The sequence below is a fragment of the Salmo salar genome, chromosome ssa15, assembly GCF_905237065.1.
Source record: "Salmo salar chromosome ssa15, Ssal_v3.1, whole genome shotgun sequence".
NCBI lineage: Eukaryota > Metazoa > Chordata > Actinopteri > Salmoniformes > Salmonidae > Salmo > Salmo salar.
This window is the reverse complement of record NC_059456.1, coordinates 16881378-16902591: the sequence shown is the minus strand read 5'-3', so window position 1 is coordinate 16902591 and position 21214 is coordinate 16881378. Positions and strand designations below refer to the sequence as shown.

The 21214-nt window shown below is 43.5% G+C and overlaps 1 protein-coding gene across 1 annotated transcript in view; it reads left to right on the top strand.

Moving 5' to 3' along the window:
* LOC106571001 (protein phosphatase 1 regulatory subunit 14C) overlaps window positions 1–21214 on the top strand; it is a 48248-nt gene that overhangs the window by 8353 nt on the left and 18681 nt on the right. The window lies entirely within an intron of this gene.

Here is a 21214-nt window from a genome sequence, read left to right as displayed (position 1 = left end):
GCATCACATCTAATAAGGGAAATAAAACCCAACACTATCAAGAATGATACTTACGGTGACCAGGGATTATCAGAGGAATTTTCAGGCTGAACTGATGGGGCATCCATTTTGACGACAGTTGAGAAGTGATGCAAAACCATAGTTTTTCTCCCTTCACAACAGACAGAAGATTCTTGTTTAGAGGTAACGTAACGTTAGCTAGCTTGCTAGCCTAGCTGGACTAAGTAAGTTAGCTAGCTAGCTAATGTTACAGTCCTGTATTGAACTCCTAAAGCCATCAGCTAAATCATGTACAGTGTCACGCCCTGACCTTAGAGTTCTTATTTATTCTCTATGTTTGGTTAGGTCAGGGTGTGACTCGGGTGGGAATATCTATGTTTTCTATTTCTTTGTTTTTGAGCCGAGTATGGTTCCCAATCAGAGGCAGCTGTCTATCGTTGTCTCTGATTTGGGAATCATACTTAGGCAGCCTGTTTTCCACCTGTGTTTTGTGGGAGGTTATTTTCTGTTTAGCTTATGAGCCTGACGGAACTGTGCGTTTTCGTTTTTTCCCTTTTGTTATTTTGTTTGAGTGTTTCTTGAAAATAAATATCATGAACACTTACCACGCTGCGCTTTGGTCCACTTCTTCAACTACAAGCGACGAGTGTTACATACAGGACATTCAGAAAGTATTCAGATCACTTTACTTTTTCCACATTTTGTTGCATTATTCTAAAATGGATTAAATAAAATAAAAATCCTCATCAATCTACACACAATACCCCATAATGACATCACAATACCCCATAATGACTATAATAAAACAACAGAAATGCCTTTATTTACATCAGTATTCAGACCCTTTGCTATGAGAAGGTTCACCTTCCAACAGACAACGACCATGAATAAAGGGTCTGAATACTTATGTAAATGTGATATTTTCTGTTTTAAATGTTTAATACATTTGCAAGAATTTCTGAAAACTTGTTTTTGCTTTGCCACTATGGGGTAGTGTGTAGATTGATGGGGGAAAAAAACAATTGAATCAATTTTAGAATAAGGCTTTAACGTAACAAAATGGGTAAAAAGTCAAAGGGGTCTGAATACTTTCCGAATGCACTGTAGTTAGCTAGCTATCTTTTAGATACACACTGTCAAACAATTTCGCCCTATGCCATGGCAGTCTCTTCTAGACTGGAAGCTTACTTCAGCAGAGATAACGAACAAACAAAAACCTTTAGTCTTTGACTAGTGATAGCTAACTAACGTTAGCAAAAAAAAGAGTATCTCAATTTGGTAACCACCTATTCCAGCCTTGTCTGGAAACCACTACAAATAATATTGTAGATATAGCTAACTCTCTGTGTATTGGTAGTGATGTTGAATGTGTATAAATCGTCTATGATTGGTTAGTTGGTTCTCAGCTGGCTAGCAATCTTGCTTCCAGTTTAGTGATGCTAGCTAGCTAACAGCAAGATGACTATTGAAATGGCCATGTTAGGTGTGCTAAGCTAGCCAGTCTGATAGAGATCAATACAATTAGTGGGGTGGTTATTGTGTTTTTGTTGTAGGTGTGCTTCTGACTGTAACCAGTGCCAGTAATCTGGTTCAGGTTATTAATCAACCTACCAGGGTGTTTACAAACACTACAGGAACAAGATCATCAATATGTATCGATCACATTTTTACTAATACTGTAGAACTTTGTTCTAAAGCTGTATCCGTACCCATTGGATGCAGTGATCACAATATAGTGGCTATATCCAGGAAAGACAAAGTTCCAACAGCTGGGCCTAAAATAGTGTATAAGAGATCATACAAAATATTTAGCTGTGACTCTGATGTGGATGATGTTAAAAATATTTTGGGGTCTGATGTGATTAATGAGGAGCATCCAGACGCTGCTCCCCTAATGAATTTATGAAATTGCTTCTTCCAATTATTGATAAACATGCACCTGTTAAGAAACTGACTGTTAGAACTGTTAAGGCTCCATGGATTGACGAGGAATTGAAAAACTGTATGGTTGGAAGACGGGGATAAAGGAGTGGCTAATAAGTCTGGCTGCACATCTGACTGGCTGACTTACTGCAAATTGAGAAATGATGTGACTAAACTCAACAAAAAGAAGAATAAACTGTATTATGAAGCCAAGATCAATGATATAGAAAATTATGGGAAAAAAACTTTGGAGTACATTAAATAAAATGATGGGCAGAAAGAGAAATTCAACAGTTTTTATTGAATCAGATGGCTTATTCATCACAAAACGATTTGATGTTGCCAATTATTTTAATGATTATGTCATTGGCAAGGTGGGCAAACTTTTGCAGGAAATGCCAACAACGAACAGCGAGCCATCGTACTGACAATTTAGATTACAAAACAAAATAAAAATAATGAAAAAATAATTGTACGTTTTGAATTTGAGTCCAGAGGTTGAATAACCAGTCATCTCTGAACACACCTACTCATTCAAGGGTTGTTCTTTATGTTTTACTATTTTCTACATTGTAGAATAATAGTGAAGAAATCAAAACACACACTTCTGCCTAGGCTAGAGCGTTGGACTAGTAACCGAAAGGTTGCAAGATCGAATCCCTGAGCTGACAAGGTACAAATCTGTCGTTCTGCCCCCTGAACATGGCAGTTAACCCACTGTTCCTAGGCTGTCATTGTAAACAAGAATTTGATCTTAATTGACTTGCCTAGTTAAATAAAGGTTAAAAAAGGGGGAAAAAGCATGCTGAAAGTCTGTTAATTTGTTTACAGAGAAATAATATTGTATTTGGTCAAACAACAATTCTTTCCAACAGTTTGCTAAGAGCTGGCAGCAAGCTTATAGGTCTGCTGTTAGAACCAGCAAAGGCTGCTTTACCACTCTTCGGTAGGGGAATGACTCTGGCTTCCCTCCAGGCCTGAGGACAAAGACTTTCCTCTAGGCTCAGATTAAAGATATGACAGATGGCTATAGAGTGGAGTCAGCTACCATCCTCAGTAGCTTTCCATCTAAGTTGTCAATCCGACGAGGTTTGATCGATAACAATCCTTTTTCCACCTCTCCCACACTAACTTTACTCAGAGGGTTTTCTTAAATGGAAGCTTCTCTAATGTCAAACAAATTAAATCAAATTTACCGTGAAATGCTTACTTACAAGCCCTTAACCAATTATGATTTACTAAATAAACTAAAGTAAAACATTTAATAAAAAGTAACACAAATAGCAATAACGAGGCTATATACAATAATTAATGCAGGGGGTACCGGTACAGAGTCAATGTGGTTAGTCGAGGTAATTGTGGTAATATCTAATAGGTAGAGTTAGTGACTGCATAGATAACCCTATCGGCTATCTCCTCATTGTCGGTGATCAGGCCTACCACTGTTGTGTCATCAGCAAACTTAACGATTGTGTTGGAGTCGTGCTTGGCCACGCAGGCGTGGGTGAACAGAGAGTACAGGAGGGGGCTAAGCACGCACCCCTGAGGGACCCCCATGTTGAGGATCAGTGTGGCAGATGTGCTGTTGCCTACCCTTACCACCTGGGGGGCGGCCCGCCAGGAAGTCCTTGTGAATGTCGACCTGTTTAAAGGTCTTGCTCACATTGACTACGGAAAGCGTTTATCACACAGTCGTCCGGAACAGCTGGTGCTCTCAAGCATGCTTCAGTTTCGCTTGCCTCGAAAGCGAGCATAAAAGGCATTATAGCTCGTCTGGTAGGCTTGCATCACCCGGCAGCTCGCCCTGCCATATCCAACGAGCGTCAGAGCCGTGTAGTAGGATTCAATCTTAGACTTGTATTAACGCTTCGCCTGTTTGATGGTTCGTCTGAGGGCATAGCGGGATTTATTATAGGCGTCCGGATTAGTGTCCCGCTGCTCTAGCCTTTAGCTCGGTGTGGCTGTTGCCTGTAATCCATGGCTTCTGGTTGGGATATGTACGTACGGTCACTGTGGGGACGACGTTGTCGATGTTCTTATTGATGAAATCGATGACTGAGGTGGTATTCTCCTCAATGTCATTGGATGAATCCCAGAACATATTCCAGTCTGTGCAGCAAAACAGTCCTGTAGTGTAGCATCCACGTCATCTGACCACTTCCGTACTGAGCGAGTCACTGGTACTTCCTGCTTTAGTTTTTGCTTGTTAGCAGGAATCAGGAGTATAGAATTATGGTCAGATTTGCCAAATGGAGGGTGAGGGAGAGCTTTGTACCCGTCTCTGTGTGTGGAGTATAGAGGGTCTAGTTTTTTCCCCCCTCCGTTTGCATGTGACATGCTGGTAGAAATTAGGTAAAACTGATTTAAGTTCCCCTGCATTAAAGTCCCCGGCCACTAGGAGCACCACTTCTGGATGAGCATTTTCTTGTTTGCTTATGGCCTTAAACAGCTGGATGAGAGCGGTCTTGGTGCCAGCATTGGTCTGTGGTTGTAAATAGACGGCTACGGAATAATATAGATGAAAACTCTCTTGGTAGATAGTGTGGTCTACAGCTTATCATGAGGTACTCTACCTCAGGCGAACAATTCCTCAATACTTCATTAATATTAGTCGTCGCGCACCAGAAGTTATTGACAAATACACACACCCCCAACCCCTGGTCTTACCAGACGTAGCTGTTCTGTCCTGCTGATGAACGGAAACCCAGCCAATCCGTGTTGTCATTCAGCCACGACATGGTGAAACATAAGATATAACAGTTTAATGTCCCGTTGGCGGGATAGTCTCGAACAGAGATCATCAGTTTATTCTCCGGTGATTGCACGTTGGCCAATAGAACGGATGGTAGAGGCAGGTTACCCACTCGCCACCGAATTCTCACAAGGCACCCTGAAGTCCGCCCCCTGAATTTCTGTCTTTTCTTCACGCGAATGAAGGGGATTTGGGCCTGTTCTCCAGATAGCAGTATATCCTCCGCGTCGGAGTTCATTAAAGGAAAATATTTGTCCAGTTCGAGGTGAGTAGTCGCTGTTCTGATGTCCAGAAGCTTTTTTCGGTCATAAGAGACGGTAGCAGCAACATTATCGGTAGGGTTATGCATTATGGTTAGCAGTGTGGTTAGGGTTATGCATGAGGTTAGCAGTGTGGTTAGGTATGAGGTTAGCAGTGTGGTTTGGGTTAGGTATGAGGTTAGGGTTAGGTATGAGGTTAGCAGTGTGGTTGGGGTTAGGTATGAGGTTAGCAGTGTGGTTGGTTATGAGGTTAGCAGTGTGGTTAGGGTTAGGCATGAGGTTAGCAGTGTGGTTAGGGTTAGGTATGATGTTAGCAGTGTGGTTAGGGTTAGGCATGAGGTTAGCAGTGTGGTTAGGGTTTGGTATTTTTTTATATTTTCCTTTTATTATGTTCCCCTCATCCTGCCACCCCTCCCCTAATTACAGTAAACTAATGGACAACAACACATAAGCTTCTACTTCCAGCTTATACATACTATCCAGTCTGGTTTTCAGAGCTTTACTATATGTCCTAGCTACTAGGTCTCTCTCTCTCTCTCTGTCTCTCCTATGACCTTGTCAATAGCATGTCTCCTCCCCCTCTGTTAGAGACAGAGCCACATTATCGTGTGAAGCTCATTGTTAGACAGAGAACAGAGATCATTCATGAAAATTAAGTTGATGCGATGGCCGATATGTTATACAGTACTCTGAAGACTGTCCTCTACTGTGGCTACAGTCTATGGATTACACACAGAATCGGGTCCGGCAGGGTAGCCTAGTGGTTAGAGTGTTGGACTAGTAGGTCACCCCTCAGAGCCTGGTTCCTCTCTACCCAGTACAGCCAGTAGAGGACTGGTCACCCCTCAGAGCCTCGTTCCTCTGGTCTACCCAGTACAGTCAGTAGAGGACTGGTCACCCCTCAGAGCCTGGTTCCTCTCTACCCAGTACAGCCAGTAGAGGACTGGTCACCCCTCAGAGCCTGGTTTCTCTGGTCTACCCAGTACAGCCAGTAGAGGACTGGTCACCCCTCAGAGCCTGGTTCCTCTCTACCCAGTACAGCCAGTAGAGGACTGGTCACCCCTCAGAGCCTGGTTCCTCTCTACCCAGTACAGCCAGTAGAGGACTGGTCACCCCTCAGAGCCTGGTTCCTCTGGTCTACCCAGTACAGCCAGTAGAGGACGGTTCACCCCTCAGAGCCTGGTTTCTTCTAGGGCTGAGACGTGTTGATGATCAATTACTTGAGAAGGAGACCAAGTCAAGACGCTGTACCAGGTGGATTCAGTTTATAGTAAGGCAGTTTATTATGAGACAAAGATATTTGGCTGAGCGTGCACGGACTCCTTCGTTTAGCTCTTAGGGAACTAGCAGAAGAGAGAGCCCCGAAACATAGTGTACATCCAATTTATACAATGAAATAACAGTGTGTTGACGTTGAGTCTAGTAGGTCCGCTCTCCTGACTGGTCGATGAGTGGAGGGACGGTCCACTCTCCAGGTGGTGTCGACTTCCCATTGGCCCTTGGCAGTGTCCTTTGTCCTCGGAGTCCAACACACCTAAGTGTGTGTGTGTGTGTATTTCTGGTAATTCGTGTCTGGGTGCTTTGCGATATTCATGGAATGTTGTTCTTTACACCAGTGGTCAGTTCGTGTGGCTAGGGCTTAAGTCAGCCATCTGTCTCTAGGTGTGGTCGTGATTGGTATCAGTTGGTTGCTCAATATGTCTCTGGAATTTTGTTGTGTGCTGTTGTGAAACATGTTGTGCAAATGCCCTCCTTATATATCATTAGGTAAAACGTTAGATTATCTTTATTACAGACGATACCAGTATAACGATACTCATTAGTATAGTGTCAAGGAAACAAAACACAAAGTGGATTTAACTTCTTTAGGAAAACAGCCCTGATGTAGAAAACAAACATGTTGTTATCCAGAGTCTTATGTATTTATCATCCAAGCTATAGCACACTATATTTTACACACGTCAGGATTTTACATTTACATTTATGTCATTTAGCAGACGCTCTTATCCAGAGTGACTTACACATTTTAAACGACCAAAGAGTTTGATCTGCTTCGCGTTTTCATTTTGCCATGGAAAATCTATCACGATACTGGTATCATCCTAGCCCTAGTTCCTTCCTAGCTTCCTGTCTTTCTAGGGAGGTTTCCTAGCCACTGTTGATGCTTTATAAAAATACATTTGATTGGGAGCTGATTTCTTGGTCTGGTCTGTGCTTCTTTCTGTCCTGGTTGGAGTGTTCTGTTAATGTACGTGATCTGTCTCTGGGATTGGTTGAACAGGTCTGGCCTATTCTACCTTTTTATAGAATGAATGTACAGAAATCAACTCTGGTTTCATTTGACCTTGAATTAAAGTAACACTAGACAACAGCAATGGCCATGTTGAACAACTAAATCTCAGATGCCACTGTTATTATAGTATTACTACACTAATCCATTAGACCTGCGTATTTCCATGGTTACATCTGTCGGTAGGTGCAGTGGTATCACAGTATAGGCTACATTATTACCATGGACATACAGGCTACATTATTACCATGGTAACAGGCTACATTATTACCATGGTAACAGGCTACATTATTACCATGGACATGGGATTAATATATAAATACATTATTACCATGGACATACAGGCTACATATAAATACATTATTACCATGGACATACAGGCTACATATAAATACATTATTACCATGGACAGAGAGAGGCTACATATAAATACATTATTACCATGGACATACAGGATACATATAAATACATTATTACCATGGACATGGGATTAACATATAAATACATAATTACCATGGACATACAGGATACATACCCATATAAACACATTATTACCATGGACATACAGGCTACATATAAATACATTATTACCATGGACATGGGATTAATATATAAACACATTATTACCATGGACATACAGGATACATATAAATACATTATTAGTAATGTATTTATGATTACAGGAGTTCTAGGTCAGACTAACCAACAAACACATGTAGACTACCAGCCATCATACGTGCAGTACATGTCCATCATTGATGTCATTGATTAGGCCCTGCAGGTGGTCTTCCCTGTGGCTCAGTTGGTAGAGCATGGTGTGTGCAATGCCAGGGTTGTGGGTTCAATTCCCACAGGGGGCCAGTACAAAAAAACAAAAAAATGCATGAAATGAAATGTATGCATTCACTACTGTAAGTCGCTCTGGATAAGAGCGTCTGCTAAATGACTTAAATGTTAAATGTAAATGTAATAGGTGCCCCAGACTGACTGATTGGCAGGTCAGGCCTGAGGGGAGCGAGCTCATCGAAACAACAACAATAAATGACAACGGCTGTTTAAACGACTGAACCCCTATGTAAAGGGGTTTTTCTCCTGGCTGAGGGGTTTTAAAGGTTTTTTTTCTCCTAGTCTTCGTCTGTGTGATTTATTTACCAGCCACTGTAGAAAACGAACCACGTTTCCATTCATAATTTTTTTTTACATCATACTGTATTAAAAAAAATAGTCGTTATAGCTGTGATGGAAACAGGAAGTTTTTGGTACAATTTTTCTAAATGATGACAGATAATTTGTTCATTTCGACATGGTGGGATCTTTTTGTGTCGGTAAAATTAATTATGCGGGGAAATGGAGGTTGAAACACTTTTTATGCATAAATATTAATAAAATAACCATCATATCGACGTAAACTTGGGAGTCAGTCATGATACACTAGATGGCTCAAAGTGTGTGGACACCCCTTCAAATTAGTGGATTCAGCTAATTTCAGCCACAGCGTGTATAAAATTGAGCAAACAGCCATGCAATTTCCATAGGAAAACATTGGCAGTAGAATGGCTCGTACTGAAGAGCTCAGTGACTTTCAACGTGACACCGTCACAGGATGCCACATTTCCAACAAGTCATTTCGTCAAATTTGCTAGAGCTTCCCCCAGGTCAACTGTAAGTGCTGATATTGTGCAGTGGAAAGGTCTAGGAGCGACAACGGCTCAGCTGCGAAGGTGATAAGCCTGACAAGCTCAAAGAACGGGACCGCCGAGTGCTGAAGCGCGTAGCGTGTGTAAAAAATCGTCTGTCTTCGGTTGCAACACTCACTACCGAGTTCCAAACTGCCTCTGGAAGCAACGTCAGCACAAGAACTGTTCATCGAGAGCTTCGTGAAATGGGTTTCCATGGCCGAGCAGCCACACACAAGCCTAAGATCACCGTGCACAATGCCAAGCTAGAGTGGTATAAACATCTTCTATGGAGTGATCAATCACGCTTCACCATATGGAATAATGGTCTGGGGCTGTTTTTCATGGTTCGGGTTTGGACCCTTAGTTCCAGTGAAGGGAAATCTTAACGCTACAGCATACAATGACATTCTAGTTTGGGGAAGGCCCTTTCATGTTTCAGCAAAGAGAGGTCCATACAGAAATGGTTTGTCTAGATCGTTATGGAAGAACTTGACTGGCCTGCACAGAGCCCTGACCTCAACCAAATTTAAACACCTTTGGGATGAATTGGAACGCCGACTGCGAGCCAGGACCTAATCACCCAACATCAGTGCCTGACCTCACTAATGCTCTTGTGGTTGAATGGAAGAAAGTCCACTCAGCAACGTTCCACCATCTAGTGGAAAGCCTTCACAGAAGAGTGGAGGTGGTTATAGCAGCAATGGGGGGGACCAACTCCATATTAATGCCTATGATTTTGGAATGAGATGCTCAGCAAACAGGTGTCCATATACTGTTGTCCATGTAGAGTATGTTGTGTGGTCCTCCCACTACGACTATGGAAAACATGCAATTTATTAAGGTACAGATTAAATAAATTCTGATGAAATTCACAGCTTGATGCTCCTTTCCAATAAACATCGAGGATCTTATTCTGGTGCCATGATAATTGGATAATAATTATTGCTTGGACTGTCTCTTATCCCTAAGTAATGTCATGTATACGAGCCTACCCACACAGCCTGGTCGCACTGTATCTGCCAGCTGTTAGCTAAAGCGCCAAGACCACAGTAGGCACGTTTCCCATTACAGTTTTTATGACAAGTATCGGTAGAGTTGAAAATGCGATGGAAACACTTTGAACTTTAGATTTTAATTTGGTGCATGAAAGCTTAAGGTACATGTTATTTGCTCTACGTTAGTTATTTTTATCCCAACCGGTCCGTTGGGTGGAGAAACAACAACACTGGTGGGACGATGCACATGTTTTCTTCATTTTCTTCATGCGGATTTTCAGAATATTTGCATGAAAATCTGTCCCCAATTAGATGGGTACCTAGATACTGCTGGATTCTGACTGGAATAGATTCAACACATACACAGATAAGTAAGTGTGTGTGTGTGTGTGTGTTAGTATTTAACAGGTGCTTGTCAACACCTCTGTTGGTGTTGTGGAACTGATTATGTATCATGCTACGTTACAACACACACAGCTGGCCTGGTGCCAAATATCTGACTTAAAACAAGGAGAAAAGGTCAGACAGAGGTTGTTTAGACTCCTCTCTCTGTCTCTGTCTCTCTCTCTCTGTCTCTCTGTCTCAATTCAATTCGCTTTATTGGCATGACGTAACAATATACATATTGCCAAAGCTTATTTTGGATATTTACAATATAAAAAAAAAAAAAAATGAGAATCAAATATTGTCAACGGGACAACAGTAACAACAATAACCAAGGGTCAAAATAACCATATATTCAACAATAACAATAATCATACAGTAGAGGACATGTGCAGGTTTATTGGTCTGTCAGACACTGTCCCTCAACTTATGGCAGGCAGCAATGTAGTGCGCTGCCAACACACAGCCCTCTGCGTCCTCCCCCAACAGGACGGGTAGCCTATCCTCATCAGAGAGGTCTTTGAAACCTTGAATAAGGGTTTCAAATTTGGGGAAATGACACTCTCTTAATTGTTTTATATTTTTGACATTTTGTCAGGAAATGCAGCTCCGTCTCAGGTTCTGCTGTGGTGCAGTGGTTGCACAGCCTTTCCTCTACAGGGAGCCAGGTTTTCCTGTGTCTACCCTTCTCAATGGCAAGGCTGTGCTCACTGAGCCTGTACTTTGTCAAGGTTTTTCTAAGGTTTTGATCAGTAACCATGGTCAAATATTTAGCCATAGTGTACTGTCGATTTAGGGCCAGATAGCACTGCATTTTGCTTTGTGTTTGTGCTTGTGTTTCCCAATAAGCAATGTAGTTTTGTTTTGACTGTGTTGTAATTTGGTTTATTCTGAATGATTGGATGTTCTGGTCCTGAGGCTTCAGTGTGTTAGTAGAACAGGTTTGTGAACTCAGCCCCAGGACCAGCTGGATGAGGGTCCTGAGGCTTCAGTGTGTTAGTAGAACAGGTTTGTGAACTCAGCCCCAGGACCAGCTGGATGAGGGGACTCTTTTCTTTGCTCAGCTCTTGGCATTGCAGGGCTTGGTAATGATATGAGAGGGGGTCACTGTATTTTAGATGTTTCCAAAACTTAATTGCTCTTTTTTGAGTTTTTATTATTAGTGGATATTGGCTTAATTCTGCCCTGCATGCATTGTTTGTAGTTTTCCTCTGGACACGTAGGAGAATCTTACAGAACTCTGCATGTAGGGTTTCAATGGGGTGTTTGTCCCATTTGATAAAATCTTGTTTTGCAAGTGGACCCCACACCTCGCTGCCATAAAGTGCAATTGGTTCAATGACATATTCAATTAGTTTTAGCCAAATTTTAATAGGTATTTCAATTTGAATTTGCTTTTTTAATGGCGTAGAATGCCCTGCGTGCTTTCTCTCTCAGTTCATTCACTGCCTCATTAAGGTGTCCAGTTGAGCTTATTTTTAAACCTAAGTAATTGTAGTGTGTACAGTACTCTATATATTTTGTACCAATTGAGAACTTTGGTCTAATTCCCTGAGATCTGGATCTTCTCTGGAAAATCATTATTTTAGTCTTTTTGGGGTTTACTGCCAGGGCCCAGGTCTGGCAGTACTGCTCTAGCAGGTCCAGGCTCTGCTGTAGGCCAGGTGCTGTGGGTGACAGCAGGCATAGGTCATCTGCGAAGAGTAGGCATTTAACTTCTGAATTGTGGAGACTAACACCAGGGGCTGAGGATTTTTCTAGAATAGTGGCCAATTCGTTGATGTAAATATTGAAGAGTGCAGGGCTCAGATTGCAACCCTGACGAAGGCCCCGCCCCTGGTTAAAGAATTCTGTTCTTTTCTTACCAATTTTAATGCTGCACGTATTGCCAGTATACATTGATTTAATTATGTCATATGTTTTACCCCCTACACCACTTTCAATAACGTTGTAGAACAGTCCTGTATGCCAAATAGAATCAAATGCTTTTTGGAAGTCGATAAAGCAAGCGTATATTTTGGTATTATTTTGGTGGACATGTTTATCTATCAGGGTGTGTAGGGTGTAAATATGATCAGTTGTGCGATGTTTTGGTATAAATCCAATTTGGCTTTTACTCAAGACATTGTGCTTATTAAGGAAGTTTAGAACTCTTACATTGATGATACCACAGAAAACCTTCCCCAGGTTACTGTTCACACAAATGCCTCTGTAATTGTTAGGGTCAAATTTGTCTCCGTTCTTAAAGATTGGGGTTATGAGTCCTTGATTCCAGATGTCAGGGAAATAACCTACACTCAGGATCAAATTAAACAGTTTTAATATAGCCAATTGACATTTTTCACTAGTGAGTTTGAGCATCTCATTTAGGATGCCATCAGGTCCGCATGCTTTTTTAAATTTGAGAGCCTGAAGTTTCTTATAGAGCTCCTGGTCAGTAATTGGGGAGTCCAATGGGTTTTGATTGTCCTTTATAGCTTTTTCTAATCCATTCAACTTCTCATGGATTTGGCGTTGTTCTGCGTTTGTGTCAATTTGAACGGTGTTGTAGAGTGTTTTGAAATGGGTTGTCCATATGTCACCATTTTGTATCGCTAATTCCTCTTGTTTAGATTTTTTACGTTTTTTCCAATTTTGCCAAAAGTTGTTTGTGTTTATGGACTTCTCAATTAGTGTCAGCTGCTTGCTGTTGTACTGTGCTTTTTTGGTTCTGAGTGTACGTTTATAGAGTTTTAAAGTCTCACAGTAATGAAGGCGTAATTCACCATTATTTGGGTCTCTGTGCTTTTGGTTGGATAGTGTTCTAAGTTTTTTCCTTATAATTTTACAATCTGCATCAAACCAGTTGTCATCTGTGATTTTTTTTGTTTTGTTTTTTATCCATTTCAATTGTGCTTCTTTTGCCGTTTGCCTGAATATATAGTTGATGTTTCGTACTGCTAGATTGATGCCTTCTTTACTGTGAGTGAATGTGGTATCCAGAAAGATAGGTTGATGAGTTTAGACCCTGAATGTTCCACATGCTAACTGATAGTGATTTCATGTTGCAAAAAGAAAGAATAGCAGTCAGAAATACAGTAACTATTAACTAATAAGTTGTTAAGAGTGAAATAAACAGGATATCAGCTAACATTTATTCTGTTATTCTGTTAAATATTCCTATTCATTGAACAAGTAAATTCTAGTACAATAGGGGTGTGTGTGTGTGGTGTGTGTGTATGCGTCCGTGTGTGTTTAGTGCAGTTTAGTGCAGATGTATTGGAGGAGCTGTTTAATCTCACTTAATCCTACAGGGTTATCCTGTCCTCTGACGACCTCCGCGTAGCTGCGCTGGTCCTGCTGTTGGGCCCTGTGAGGTGGAGGGGGGCCAGGTCTGGGCCGTTGGACTTCCTCTCTGGTCTGGTAGAGGTGGTGGTCTGGTGCGGGATAATAGGCTGGGCCCGGTCTGGTCTGGCTAAGCCGATGGAAGTGGTGATGCTCTGGGGGTGGATGGGGCCTGTGGGGTGCACTGGGTCTGGTGTGGCGTTGAAGGGGCCTGGGGCTCCTTGGTGGTGCAGTGGTCTGGTAGGGGTCTCTGGGTGCTCCTCTGTCCAGTGCAGCATGGGGTGTTTGTCTACCAAGTGCCACGTCCTTTAGAGACGTGGCAAACATCCCTACTGTCTGCTTCCTCAGGTGGGAGTGGTCGTGCAGATGCTCTGGGGTGATTGTTGGGGGGTGAGCAACGTGTACGTTCGGGAGTAGGCCACACCCTCTGGTGATGTCAGCTTTGACTTTCTGAATGGTACGGGGATGAAAGTCTTTGCGGGGCAGCAGAGTGGAGATGGTGATGTGGGAGTTGGGGAACCACTCAGAGGCCCTCTCTGCTACTCTGTTGACCAGGCTGCCTACTCTCTCCTGTTCCTCTCGCAGGTTGTTAGTGCCGGTGTGAATAATAATGTGGCCTGGTGTGCCAAAGTCAGGCTGGGACAGGATGTGGAGTGCATCTTGTGTTTTTGGGCACCATATTTTGCACACCTTGTGTTGGGGGAAGAGTATCTTCTTGGATGAATTTCCCATTTGAGTCAATGAGGATGGCCACCTCAGTGGGTTTTACCAGATTAGTGCATTTACGGTCTGTGGCTGGAGTACACAGGGCCTGTCTACATGGAGGGGTGTGTGGGGGTGTGTCAGGGGGGCCAGAGAGCTTCTCTCTGTAGTAGGTGTCTCTATGTGGGCCTCTTTGTTGACTGGGGGTGTGGGTAAAGTGTTGTCGGTATGGGGGGATTGTGGGTAAAGGTGGGTCAGTGGGGTTGTTAGGGGTGGTGAGGGGCTGCAGCTTCTCTCTAGGAGTCTCTACAGTCTGTTCTCTGTGCTGTAGCACCCTCTTTATGACAGACAACTCCTTTGCCATCTCCTCCTTTACCTGCACTAGCTCTCTCCTCATGGTGGCCTTTACCTCCTCAAGCGCTGTGGTAAGGCTCTCTCTCAGCTCCTGGACAGAGTTCTTCAGCTGGGTCCTGCACTGGTTGATCTGGTCCTGTAGAAGCTCTGTGTCTGGGCTGGTGGTGGTGTAGCTGGGGGGCTGCTCCTTCAGCTCAGTAACCCATACTTCTAACAGAGCCAGCCTGTCTCTCAACAGGCTGATGGTAGTGTGGTCTTGGCTCTGGTGGTTGTAGGCAGGCAGGGGGGAGGATAGTCCTGCTGTTGGGGTGCCTGAGGTGAGGGGAGAGGTCGGGGTGCTGTCCTTTTCTTTTTTGCTTTCTGCTATCTTCCTTAGGGTGGGGAAGTCCTGCACAACAGAGCTGAGTGCAGCCTCACTGCCCTGGACCATGATAGTGCCGCTCTGATACATGTTTACCGTCAGAAACCTGTTTTCCTGGTCCTTATCGCTGTCCTCAAAAATGTGGATTTGCCTTCCCTTGCAGATGCCTTTCTTCGTGGTATAGCTGAAATGCCTGGTTACAGCTGTATGCCAGGCAGTAGTGTGGTCTGTGTAAAATAACAGGTTTGTGACAGTCCCGTTTTGTGAGCAGTCGGCAAACAAAGTTTCTGGGTTCTCCCTCAGAATTCTGTGTTTAAAGTTGATTCTTCCCTTCTCTGATTTGATTTCTGCTGGGTATTCAAAAAACAACGGCGAAATCTCAGTCTCTACCGTTGCTGTCGCTGCTAGCGCTGCCTCAGTGGCCATGTTGCTATGGTTACCACCAGTAAATGGTTAGAGCTAGACGGTAAGCTAGCTGACAGATTTGAATTTGGCTAGCTACCACGATGAAGATTGGTTTTTTAACTCACTCTCTGTCAATATTTTCCTCCTGTGTTGATCTTCAGTTGTACAATTTGATTACCTATACATTTTTTGCTAATTTAGTCGTGTCAATCTCGCTCTTAACAACCAAAAAGTTATAACAAGTCAGGAGCTGTTTTTCTGCATGACTTCTCTCTGTCTCTCTCTCTCTGTCTCCCTCTCTCTCTTTCTGTCTCTCTCTTTCTGTCTCTCTGTCTCTCTCTCTCTCTCTCTGTCTCTCTGTCTCTCTCTCTCTCTGTCTCTCTCTGTCTCTCTCTGTCTCTCTCTCTGTCTCTCTCTCTCTCTGTGTCTCTGTCTCTTTCTCTCTCTCTCTCTCTCTCTCTCTCTCTCTCTCTCTCTCTCTCTCTCTCTCTCTCTCTGTCTCTCTCTCTGTCTCTCTCTCTCTGTCTCTCTCTCTCTCTCTCTGTCTCTCTGTCTCTCTCTCTCTCTCTCTCTCTGTCTCTCTGTCTCTCTCTCTCTGTCTTTCTCTCTCTGTCTCTCTGTCTCTCTCTGTCTCTCTCTCTCTTTTTCTCTCTCTCTCTCTGTCTCTCTCTCTGTCTCTGTCTCTCTCTGTCTCTCTCTCTCTCCCCCCCTCATATTGTCATGTTCCTCCCCAGAGAGACCAGGAAGATACAACCCTTTATATAAACATCACTAGAGAGCGACCAGCCAGTCAGTCCAGCTAGGACCCTTTATATAAACATCACTAGAGAGAGACCAGCCAGTCAGTCCAGCTAGGACCCTTTATATAAACATCAAGACTTTTTAATGGGTTATAAACATTAACACCATTATTTTGAAGACTCACAGCCTTCTTTCTGTTCCTAGTTGTTTCTTCATTCCACAGCTCACTGTATCCCTTCACTGTTCTTTAATCCTGTTCAGTGTGATTCACTTAGCTGTTTCTTCATTCCACAGCTCACTGTATCCCTTCATCCATCTAAGGAACACTACAGCTACAGGATGTATTTAGGGGAATATAGAGGGAGGGGAGAGGAGGGAGAGGAGGGAAAGGGAGAGAGGGAGAGGAGGGAAAGGGAGAGAGGGAGAGGAGGGAAGGGGAGAGGGAGAGGAGGGAAAGGGAGAGGAGGGAGAGAGAGCTTCTCTCTTTTCTCCTCTCTTTAACCTTTCCCTTCCTCTACCACTCTCTTTGTCTCAATGGGGGAGGGATCTTCCCTTCTCTCTCACCGTGTTGCGCAGCAGATTAGATAGCTGAGCTTTGACATTTCCAGACGCCCACTCCTCCTCCTCCTCCTCGTCATCATCATCATCATCATGTCCTCAGCCCCACAGACCCCATATAATCACCATGACCCACTTATCTCTCTCTCTCATTCTGCTGTGTTCTATATTCTACATTTTGCAGGACTGTGGACGTCTACCCGTTTTGGATCCAAGAATGTTCTATCGCTTGCTTTATATACCCTAGGGGTTCTTCTGCACTGAACCAAATATAGAACCCTAAGTGTTCCTCTGCACTGAACCAAATATAGAACCCTAAGAGTTCCTCTGCACTGAACCAAATATAGAACCCTAAGTGTTCCTCTGCACTGAACCAAATATAGAACCCTAAGAGTTCCTCTGCACTGAACCAAATATAGAACCCTAAGTGTTCCTCTGCACTGAACCAAACATAGAACCCTAAGAGTTCCTCTGCACTGAACCAAATATAGAACCCTAAGTGTTCCTCTGCACTGAACCAAATATAGAACCCTAAGAGTTCCTCTGCACTGAACCAAATATAGAACCCTAAGTGTTCCTCTGCACTGAACCAAACATAGAACCCTAAGTGTTCCTCTGCACTGAACCAAATATAGAACCCTAAGAGTTCCTCTGCACTGAACCAAATATAGAACCCTAAGTGTTCCTCTGCACTGAACCAAACATAGAACCCTAAGTGTTCCTCTGCACTGAACCAAATATAGAACCCTAAGAGTTCCTCTGCACTGAACCAAATATAGAACCCTAAGTGTTCCTCTGCACTGAACCAAACATAGAACCCTAAGTGTTCCTCTGCACTGAACCAAATATAGAACCCTAAGAGTTCCTCTGCACTGAACCAAATATAGAACCCTAAGAGTTCCTCTGCACTGAACCAAATATAGAACCCTAAGAGTTCCTCTGCACTGAACCAAAATGTGTTCCATATAGAACCCTGTCTCTCGTTGAATGTAAACAGGCTTTGCCGGTCGGAATATTATCGCTTTTTATGAGAAAAGTGGCATAAAAATTGATTTTAAACAGCGGTTGACATGCTTCGAAGTACGGTAATGGGATATTTAGACATTTTTGTCACGAAATGCGCCATGCTCGTAACCCTTATTTACCCTTTTGGATAGTGTCTTGAACGCACGAACAAAACGCCGCTATTTGGATATAACAATGGATTATTTGGGACCAAACCAACATTTGTTATTGAAGTAGAAGTCCTGGGAGTGCATTCTGACGAAGACAGCAAAGGTAATAACATTTTTCTTATAGTAAATCTGTCTTTGGTGAATGCTAAACTTGCTGGGTGTCTAAATAGCTAGCCCTGTGATGCCGGGCTATCTACTTAGAATATTGCAAAATGTGCTTTCACCGAAAACCTATTTTAAAATAATATAAAATAATAATCTCGCGTCTTGTGACGGCCGGCCGCCCAACAACCTGCCCACTTGACCCTATCCCCTCCTCTCTTCTCCAGACCATTTCCGGAGACCTTCTCCCCTTCCTCACCTCGCTCATCAACTCATCCTTGACCGCTGGCTACGTCCCTTCCGTCTTCAAGAGAGCAAGAGTTGCACCCCTTCTGAAAAAACCTACACTCGATCCCTCCGATGTCAACAACTACAGACCAGTATCCCTTCTTTCTTTTCTCTCCAAAACTCTTGAACGTGCTGTCCTTGGCCAGCTCTCCTGCTATCTCTCTCAGAATGACCTTCTTGATCCTAATCAGTCAGGTTTCAAGACTGGGCATTCAACTGAGACTGCTCTTCTCTGTGTCACGGAGGCTCTCCGCACTGTTAAAGCTAACTCTCTCTCCTCTGCTCTCATCCTTCTAGACCTATCTGCTGCCTTTGATACTGTGAACCATCAGATCCTCCTCTCCACCCTCTCCGAGTTGGGCATCTCCGGCGCGGCCCACGCTTGGATTGCGTCCTACCTGACAGGTCGCTCCTACCAGGTGGCGTGGCGAGAATCTGTCTCCGCACCATGCGCTCTCACCACTGGTGTCCCCCAGGGCTCTGTTCTAGGCCCTCTCCTATTCTCGCTATACACCAAGTCACTTGGCTCTGTCATATCCTCACATGGTCTCTCCTATCATTGCTATGCAGACGACACACAATTAATCTTCTCCTTTCCCCCTTCTGATAACCAGGCGGCGAATCGCATCTCTGCATGTCTGTCAAACATATCAGTGTGGATGACGGGTCACCACCTCAAGCTGAACCTCGGCAAGACGGAGCTGCTCTTCCTCCCGGGGAAGGACTGCCCGTTCCATGATCTCGCCATCACGGTTGACAACTCCCCTTGTGTCCTCCTCCCAGAGTGCTAAGAACCTTGGCGTGATCCTGGACAACACCCTGTCGTTCTCCACTAACATCAAGGCGGTGACCCGATCCTGTAGGTTCATGCTCTACAACATTCGCAGAGTACGACCCTGCCTCACACAGGAAGCGGCGCAGGTCCTAATCCAGGCACTTGTCATCTCCCGTCTGGATTACTGCAACTCGCTGTTGGCTGGGCTCCCTGCCTGTGCCATTAAACCCCTACAACTCATCCAGAACGCCGCAGCCCGTCTGGTGTTCAACCTTCCCAAGTTCTCTCACGTCACCCCCACTCCTCCGCTCTCTCCACTGGCTTCCAGTTGAAGCTCGCATCCGCTACAAGACCATGGTGATTGCCTACGGAGCTGTGAAGGGAACGGCACCTCCATACCTTCAGGCTCTGATCAGGCCCTACACCCAAACAAGGGCACTGCATTCATCCACCTCTGGCCTGCTGGCCCCCCTACCTCTGAGGAAGCACAGTTCCCGCTCAGCCCAGTCAAAACTGTTCGCTGCTTTGGCACCCCAATGGTGGAACAAGCTCCCTCACGACGCCAGGACAGCGGAGTCAATCACCACCTTCCGGAGACACCTGAAACCCCACCTCTTTAAGGAATACCTAGGATAGGATAAAGTAATCCTTCTAACCCCCCCCTAAAAGATTTAGATGCACTATTGTAAAGTGGTTGTTCCACTGGATGCACCAATTTGTAAGTCGCTCTGGATAAGAGCGTCTGCTAAATGACTTAAATGTAATGTAAATGTAAAATCGGACATATCGAGTGCATAGAGGAGTTCTGTATCTATAATTCTTAAAATAATTGTTATGTTTTTTGTGAACGTTTATCGTGAGTAATTTAGTAAATTCACCAGAAGTGTTCGGTGGGAATGCTAGTCACATGCTAGTCACCTGCTAATGTAAAAAGCTGGTTTTTGATATAAATATGAACTTGATTGAACAGACATGCATGTATTGTATAACATAATGTCCTAAGATTGTCATCTGATGAAGATCATCAAAGGTTAGTGCTGCATTTAGCTGTGGTTTGGGTTTATGTGACATTATATGCTAGCTTGAAAAATGGGTGTCTGATTATTTCTGGCTGGGTACTCTGCTGACATAATCTAATGTTTTGCTTTCGTTGTAAAGCCTTTTTGAAATCGGACAGTGTGGTTAGATTAACGAGAGTCTTGTCTTTAAAATGCTGTAAAATAGTCATATGTTTGAGAAATTGAAGTAATAGCATTTCTAAGGTATTTGAATATCGCGCCACGGGATTACACTGGCTGCGTCCCACCTAGCCCATAGAAGCTAATAAACAATGAAATCATTATATACAAACATAGTTTGGAAATATGCCCAGGTGGCCAGAGAGGAATCTCTTTTTGAATGATGACCCAAGTCTATCTGGTGCCAACTCTGCCTGACTTCTTTATGGAACAGAATAGTATGGGTTGTTGTCTGGCTGACTTCTTTATGGAACAGAATAGTATGGGTTGTTGTCTGGCTGACTTCTTTATGGAACAGAATAGTATGGGTTGTTGTCTGGCTGACTTCTTTATGGAACAGAATAGTATGGGTTGTTGTCTGCCTGACTTCTTTATGGAACAGAATAGTATGGGTTGTTGTCTGGCTGACTTCTTTATGGAACAGAATAGTATGGGTTGTTGTTTGGGTGACTTCTTTATGGAACAGAATAGTATGGGTTGTTGTCTGCCTGACTTCTTTATGGAACAGAATAGTATAGGTAGTTGTCTGTCTGACTACTTTATGGAACAGAATAGTTTGGGTTGTTGTCTGGCTGACTTCTTTATGGAACAGAATAGTATGGGTTGTTGTCTGGCTGACTTCTTTATGGAACAGAATAGTATGGGTTGGTGTCTACGTTCCTGAGAATAAAAAAGGCGCAAAACAAGAGTTAATGTTCAGAAATAAGCAATTAAGACAATGCTATGCAGACATATAAACCTGATGCTACGCATTTAGCTGACCCAACGTTACAACGTAGTGATTGGTGCTTTGGAAACATTCTGAAGTACGGACCGACTGATGGTAACATGTCTACAAACTTCATCCGAAATCTGTCAAGCTATCCTAAATAAGTGACATGCTACATGGTGTTTATCAGTGCATTACC